The sequence below is a fragment of the Aegilops tauschii genome, chromosome 3 (assembly GCF_002575655.3).
Source record: "Aegilops tauschii subsp. strangulata cultivar AL8/78 chromosome 3, Aet v6.0, whole genome shotgun sequence".
Lineage (NCBI taxonomy): Eukaryota > Viridiplantae > Streptophyta > Magnoliopsida > Poales > Poaceae > Aegilops > Aegilops tauschii.
Genome location: NC_053037.3, coordinates 128141779 through 128150317, shown reverse-complemented (window position 1 = coordinate 128150317; position 8539 = coordinate 128141779). Strand labels below are relative to the sequence as shown.

At 45.2% G+C, this 8539-nt stretch overlaps 1 pseudogene; it reads left to right on the top strand.

Annotated features, from left to right (window-relative positions):
- Positions 1–3296: 3296 nt before the first annotated feature.
- Positions 3297–6397, top strand: LOC109777153 (G-type lectin S-receptor-like serine/threonine-protein kinase At2g19130; annotated as a pseudogene).
- The last annotated feature ends 2142 nt before the right edge of the window (positions 6398–8539 follow it).

The window sequence follows — 8539 nt, the reverse complement described above, 5'->3', positions numbered from 1 at the left end:
GGGCATGTTTTTCGATTTCGGTTTTCGCTTGAGGACAAGCGAGGTCTAAGCTTGGGGGAGTTGATAAGTCCATTTTGCGTCATGTTTTCTTACTGTTATTTATAATGTTTTTATCCATAATAATGCTTTTTGGAGTAATTCTAATGCCTTTTCTCTCATAATATGCAAGGTATACACAGAGAGGGAGAATTCCGGCAGCTGGAAATCTAGACCTGGAAAAGCTACGTCAGGCTACCTATTCTGCACAACTCCAAACAAGCTGAAACTTCACGAAGATTTTTTATGGAATATTTGAGGAATATTGGAGCAAATATCTACCAGAGGGGGCCCACCAGGTGGGCACAACCCACTTGGGCGCGCCAGGGAGCCCAAGCGCGCCCTGGTGGGTTGTGCTCACCCAGGCCCACCTCCGGTGCCCATCTTCTGGTATATAGGTCGTTTTGACCTAGAAAAAATAAGGGGAGGAGTTTCGGGACGGAGCACCGCCGTCTCGAGGCGGAACTTGGGCAAGAGCACTTTTGCCCTCCGGCGGAGCGATTCCGCCGGGGGAACTTCCCTCCCGGAGGGGGAAATCATCGTCATCATCATCACCAACAACTCTCCCATCTTGGGGAGGGCAATCTCCATCAACATCTTCAACAACACCATCTCATCTCAAACCCTAGTTCATCTCTTGTGTTCAATCTTGTTACCTGAACTATAGATTGGTGCTTGTGGGTGACTAGTAGTGTTGATTACATCTTGTAGTTGATTACTATATGGTTTATTCGGTGGAAGATTATATGTTCAGATCCAATATGCTATTTAATACCCCTCTCATGTTTAGCATGATTATCATTTGTGAGTAGTTACTTTTGTTCTTGAGGTCACGGGAGAAATCATGTTGCAAGTAATCATGTGAACTTGATATGTGTTCGATATTTTGATAGTATGTATGTTGTGATTCCCTTAGTGGTGTCATGTGAACGTCTACTACATGACACTTCGCCATATTTGGGCCTAAGGGAATGCATTGTGGAGTAGCAATTAGATGATGGGTTGCGAGATTGACAGAAGCTTAAACCCCTGTTTATGCGCTATTCCGTAAGGGACCGATTGGATCCAAAAGTTTAATGCTATGGTTAGAATTTATTCTTAATACTTTTCTTGTAGTTGCGGATGCTTGCGGGAGGGTTAATCATAAGTAGGAGGTTTGTTCAAGTAAGAACATGACCTAAGCACCGGTCCACCCACATATCAAATTATCAAAGTACCGAACACAAATTAAACCAACATGATGAAACTGACTAGATGAAATTCCCGTGTACCCTCAAGAACGCTTTGCTTATCATAAGAGACCGTTTTGGCCTGTCCTTTGCCTCAAAGGGATTGGGCTACCTTGCTGTACTTTTGTTACTACCATCATTACTTGCTCGTTACAAATTACCTTGCTATCAAACTACTCTGTTACTTACAATTTCAGCACTTGCAGGGGGCAGGCTTGTGGGCCCCTCGTGGCACCTCCAACCCTAATTCCACCTCTATAAATTCTCAAATATTCTCCTGACATCAGAGAGCAACCCAGAATACGTTTTTCGCCGCCGCAAGTTCCAGAACCATGATATCCCATCTGGAGGCCTTCTCCAGTACTCTGCCGGAGGGGGAATCGATCACGGAGGGGCTCTACATGAACCTTGCTACCCTTCTAATGATGCATGAGTAGTTTACCACAAACCTACGGGTCCATAGCTAGTAGCTAGATGCCTTCTTCTCTCTCTTTGATCTTCAATACAATGTTCTCCTTAATGTTCTTGGAGATCTATTTGATGTAATGACTTTTTGCGGTGCGTTTGTTGGGATTCGATGAATTGTGAGTTTATGATCAGATTTATCCATGAATATTATTTGAGTTTTCGCCGAACTCTTTTATGCATGATTATTATAGCTTCGTATTTCTTTTCGATCTATTGATTTGGTTTGGCCAACTAGATTGATTTTTCTTGCAATGAGAGAGGTGCTTTGTAATGGGTTCGATCTTGCCATGCTCAATCCGAGTGACAGAAAGGGACATGACACATATTGTATCGTTTCTATTAAGGATAAAAACAAGGGGTTTATTCATACATGAGTTTATCTTGTCTACATCATGTCATCTTGTTTAAGGACACCGTTAGTGGATTTACGACACCTTGCATCATGCGAGGGCGTGAGGGAATAGGGTGAGCCATTGTGGTGCTTGGGGTGCATCGTGCCTCCACACCCCTCCGGTGGAGACATACCTCTTCAAAGGAGGGAACTTCAAAAACACATCCTCGTCCCCACTTACTGTTACTTATATCCTTTACTTATTTTGTGCAAGCTTGTTATATTGTGTTTACTCTCTAGCTTATACTTATTGTTGTTGAGCTTGCCATATAAGTTGTTCACCTAGTTGCATATTTAACAACCTATTTCCTTGTTAAGCCTAAAATTTGAAAAAGTGAAAAATTGTAGTCATCTATTCACCCTGCTTAGTGACCATACCGATCCTTTTACCTGCCTAGACCGTGCGGATACCGAAAATCTAAAAAATCGGACACCGGATTTTTAGCGCTAAAAATCAAACGACCAGATTTGCCATGTGAAAACAGATAAAATTGCCATGATTGTGTATAAGGATTTGGGAGAAATATCAGATGACACGGGAGCTTAAAATGCTCTCATGCTACATCTTGGCCGTTGGATCTCACATCAGGGGATATGGACCAGTCCGCGATTATTGCCTTTCTGAAGGGCTCTTTTGAAAATGTTTTGGGGCCTCTGGGCTCACCGTTTGATGTGAGATCCAACTACCGAGATCACATCACAGGATGGGAGCATTTAAGCTCCCATATCACCTCATATGGGCTCTAAGGATTTTTCATGTTTTATAATAAATAAGCAATTTTAACATGCTTCTTCTTATCTTCTGTTTTCGTATAGGAGTTAATCAAATTGGAGAGGTAAAAGCGAGCATGTTAAAAAAAACCTTTAAATAAAAATTGTCATGTAGCATTAAAAATCAACAGAAAAATTTCCACGCGTCAACGATCAATTGCCATGGACGTCAGATTTTAAGCTCGATTAGAGAGATCCAAGAGCCACTTTCTTCCAAACCGACGTTTCCAACGTGCAACAGAAAAGGCTACGAGAGGCTGTCAAAGGCTCCCGCTATGCGGTGCAATTCAAACTTGTCAACAACTATACGTATCCGACCTTGCTATGCGTATGACAGAGTGCCTATCCAATACTGTACGATTAGAGACAATCCTAAATAATTCAATTTGTGAACCATATCATTTAGAGATGATTTACTCTCTGGTCGTATTGGTCGGACGAAAACACCATCGTACGCAGAGGAGTTTCGATACGTATCATGTCAGTTATAAGAAGAAAGATAAGCCGATTTCCACTACAGCGTCCGCACGCACAAACACACACGAAAAGACAAAAGCTGAACTGTCACTCTGTGAAGGGAAGTGATTGAAGGTGACACGGCCGAGCGCGGGCGATATTGTTCACCGCAAACCAATGAGCCATCCTGAAGTGCAAACTAGTCTCAGCTCTGAACTTCTGAAGCTTGCTGAACTGGAGCAAGCTGTGAGAGCAAGACGAGCCGGCGGCGCGCCAATGGCGGCGGAGACGTGCGGTCACCATCACCACTGGTCGGGCTGGAGGATTGGGGGAGGTTCCCAGTTCGTTCCTCTGAAAATTATGCACACCAATGGCGGCGGCGCAGCGCGTTCGCTCAGCCTCGACCTCTCCCCGGCCAAATGGGCGCCGCTGGTATTTCTCTTCCTCCTGCTCATTGACGGCGCCCTGTTTGCCGCGTCTGCCACCACGGACACCATCCTCCCCGGCGAGGGCATCTCCGGGAACGAGACCCTGGTCTCCAGGAGCGGCGGCTTCGAGCTGGGCTTCTTCTCCCCAGGCCCCGGCATCCACTACTTCCTGGGTGTCCGGTTCCGGAACATGGGCCACAGCCCTACCTTCTGGCTCGGGGACAGGGTCGTCATCACCGACCTGTCCGCCGCATCGCTGGAGATCTTCGCCGACAGTCTCTACATCAAGCAGAATGGAGCCAGCCTCCGGTGCATGCCGTCGCCGGGCGGCAATGTGTCGTCCGCCGCCGTAGCTGTCCTCCTCGACAACGGCAACCTGGTGGTGAGGGACCAGGGGAACTCCTCCCTGGTCCTGTGGCAGAGCTTCGACTACCCCAGCGACGCGCTGCTCCCCGGAGCGAGGCTCGGGCTTGACAAGGACACCGGGAAGAACGTCTCGCTGACGTTCAAGAGCTTCTCGCACAACGGCAGCCTCAGCGTGGACGCGAACCGCAGGAACGGGTTCGTGCTCACCACGGACGGCCATGCCAACCGCGGCACCTTCCCGGCCTGGATGGTGTCCTCTCAAGACAATGGCAGCTCGCTGCTGCTGAGCCACACGGAGGGCCCGAACAGTACCGAGTTCTTGCAGTTCCATCTGGGGCAAGTCAGCCTGATGCGGTACTCGGAGCCGGATCACGCCGCAAACGGCACCGGTGGCTGGGTCGCTCGCTGGTCCTTCCCTTCCGATTGCAAATCCGGCGGGTTCTTCTGCGGCGACTTCGGCGCCTGCACAGGCAGCGGGAAGTGCGGCTGCGTGGACGGGTTCACGCCGTCGTACCCGATTGAGTGGGGGCTTGGGTACTTCGCCAACGGCTGCTCGAGGTCTATCCCGCTGAGCTGCGAGTCCGGCGGCCAGACGGAGCACGACGACTCCTTCGCCCCGTTGGACAAGCTGCAAGGGCTTCCTTACAACGCCCAGGACGAGGTGGCCGGAACCGACGAAGACTGCAGAGCGGCTTGCCGGAGAAAATGCTACTGCATCGCCTACTCGTATGGCCATGGATGCAAGCTATGGTAGCACAACCTGTACAATCTGAGCTTGGCTGCTAGGCCTCCGTACAGCAAGATCTACCTCCGTTTGGGCTCCGAGCCCAGGAACAAGAAAGGCTTGCAAACAAGAGGAATTGCACTGTTGGTCACTGGATTGATATGCTTTGCTTCTTTGATACTGATAATGGCGCTGCTATGGAGATTCAGGAGGAATTCGCTTGCCGCCGGGAAGTTTGAAGTGGAAGGCCCTCTTGTGGTCTACACTTATGCACAGATCAAGAAAGCCACCATGAATTTCTCCGATAAAATCGGCCAGGGGGATTCGGAAGTGTTTTCAGGGGAACGCTGCCGGGATCAACAGACATCGCTGTGAAGAATCTCAGAGTAATCGGGGAAGCAGAGAAGCAGTTCAGAACAGAGGTGCAGACACTTGGAGCGATCCAACATAATAAGCTGGTCCGTCTGTTGGGATTTTGTGTCAAGGAGGACAGAAGGTTGCTGGTCTATGAGTACATGCTAAATGGCTCCTTGGACGCTCATCTCTTTAGAGAGAAATCTGGTGTGTTGAGTTGGAATGTTCGGTACCAAATTGCACTAGGCATCGCCAAGGGTCTCGCCTATCTGCATGAAGAATGTGAGGACTGGATCATACACTGCGACATCAAACCTGAGAACATACTGCTCGACGCGGAATTCTGCCCCAAGATTGCGGATTTCGGCATGGCGAAGCTGCTTGGACGGGAATTCAACTCCGCGCTGACCACCATGCGAGGAACCATGGGATACCTCGCGCCGGAGTGGTTGTCCGGGCAGCCCATCACCAGGAAGGCCGACGTGTACAGCTTCGGCATTGTGCTCTTCGAGATCATCTCGGGGAGAAGGTGCACTGAGGTGGTGAAAATTGGGAGCCATCGGTATTTTCCTCTCCACGCGGCTGCTCGGGTGAACGAAGGGGAGGTTCTGTGCCTGCTGGATGCTAGGCTGGAAGGCGATGCTAATGTGGAGGAGCTGGAGGTCATCTGCAGGGTCGCCTGCTGGTGCATCCAGGACCAGGAGAACGATAGGCCGTCAATGGGGCAAGCTGTTCGCATGTTGGAAGGTGTCCTAGACGTTGATATGCCTCCAATACCAACTTCGCTTCAGGACCTTATGGAGGGTGATGAAAGTGATATATATCCTGATTCCTGAAGGAGGTTGCTAGAGAATTTGTAATTTATTATTGAGTTAAGATCTGAATCTGTGCTCTGTTTTGTTTCCAGATCCAATATATGAGCTCACTACACCCAAATTTCTTCTGTGGATTGTTGTAGGGATTCAGCGAAGTTGGAACAAGAAGAAACAGTCTTCTTGCAGACTCTCCAATGCATCCCTCTACTATGGACTGACAAAGATGTCCAAGGCCCGTCGACTGACTGAGATTCAGTGACTTTGCTTTGTGAAGTCTGAGCTTGACTTGGCCCCTACCATTGAGGTTCTATATGTGATCCAAAGGCCCAGAATTTACAAAGTCAAAACTGAAGCCCTAACTCTCTAGACTTGTAACTTTTCAGCAGATTCAGTGATAAAACACCAGCAACTATGCACTCCACGCTACGAAAATCCAACAGATAACTGGTATTCGTTGCAAATATGGTTGTTAATTAAATATGAAGAAGACTTGACATCAAAGCAAGTGCTACTGCCGTAAAAACTTGACAACAAGTGAATTAAATGTGAACAGATTGTAGAAGCACAGAGTACAGACTGAGCAAAGTAAAAACTTTACACCAATGCTACTGCTCTACCAACCGAGAAAAGTACAAAACGGAAGTCCCCTTCTGCTTGCTCTCAAATGAGCTCGTGATGAACAGTAAACCGAGAAACATTGAAAAAAAGTTTAAAAAATTCTGATTTTTTTATGGCAAACTTTGACAAATTTTCTATGTGTTTGCAAAGTTTCATGATGAAATCACATATGTGGAAGTCATGGAAAAAACAAAATCGGTACTCCAAAATGCTTTTGAAAGTAATATTTTGGGAGCATGCATTTTGTTTCTTTTTGGCACGGCTTCCACGAATGTGATTCCACAAAGAAACTTTGCAAGCACTTAGAACATTTATCAATGTTTTCCACAAATAAAATCAGAATTTTGTGAACTCTTTTCAATGTCTTTCGATGTTACTAGTCATCCGGGTGCAAATGTACTCGGGAGTAGTAACTTTGCATCCATGTGGCCGGTGATTTATACTATAAATTATATACGGGTGTATAAATATACACCGATTCGAAGCGGGGCGTAAAACTACGCAACAAAATGCATGTTAGTAAGAATGCAGTCATCCTGGCTGAGTTCATGGACTGCATGAGGCCGAATGAGGTACAGTTTGCCCGCACCTCTTCATAAGAAAGGACAAGATGGTCATACATTAAACTGCATGCCATATATGTTTCTTTTAGCAACACCCGCCGTATACACAGTCCTGGGCTTTGGCCCATTTTTTTTTTCTTTGTAAGAATTCAAAAAATACGGGAGGCATGCACTGGGGAGATTCAAACTTGAGACCTCAACATTCAGTACTACAGGCGCTAACCATTGCGCCAGCTTACTTTGTTGTGTTCTCTTTCATCTTCTTCCATCCTTTCTGCAAATGTAACGTGTATGGTTTTCTTTTCTGGGTTTTTTCTTCTCTTTTGCAGTTTTTTTCTTTGACGTTTTTTTCTTTCATTTTTTTCTTTTTTCGCTTTCCTTAGTTCGCAAAATTTTCTTCAAGTTACTGAACTTTTTCAGTCATTGTGATTCTATTTTTAAAAATTCATAAACTTTTTTCACTTTGAATAAACTTCTTATCAAAATCTACGAACATTTTAAAATCGTGATATATTGTCAAAATCCGGTGAGCTTTTCTTCGAATTCCTGAATATTTTTAAAAAATTGGTGAACTTTTTTTGAGTTCATGAATGTTTTTGTGAAAATCTGTGAACTTTTTTTAAAAGTGATGAACTTTAAAAAAAAAGCATTGAACTTTTAAAAGTGATGAACATTTTTCAAACTGGGTCAGCCCATGTGGTGTGCACAGAGCGAGGTCCACTCGCTTCTTGGCGTGGGCTTGGCCGGCTGTGTCCTTAGCTTCCCTCGCTATAGCGACAAATTTTTTTTGTTCATTCATTTTTCTCCTTTTTGATTTTTTTAAAACCTGTTTGAAACTTTGAAATACTATTTGTAATATTAATAAAAATATGTGTTCAAATATTGTTTATATATAAAATGGTCTGGAATTTCAAAAATGATTCTGTTTTCAAGAAAATTGTTCAGAAATATGAGAAATGTCTGCGTTTCAAAAAAGTTGATATTTTACTAACAAAAAGTACATGGTTTGCAATTTGTTTTCATCATCAATTGTTGGGAATTTGATAACAATTTTGAAAAAAGGGTTAAGCCTATAAATTTTTTATACACAATTAAAAATCCCAAAATTGTTGACAAATCTCAAGAAATGGTTAGGATATAATAATATGTTCATGTTGATTAATAATGAAGGAAATTGCAACTAGCCGAAGCATTGAAATCAGGAAAAATTGCATGCTCATAGATGCACCCACCTGGCCTAGTCTAGTCTAACGGACTCCTCTCAACTAGAGTTTTTTTCGGACTACGGATAAATGACTCCAACTTCTTGCAGCAGCTTGG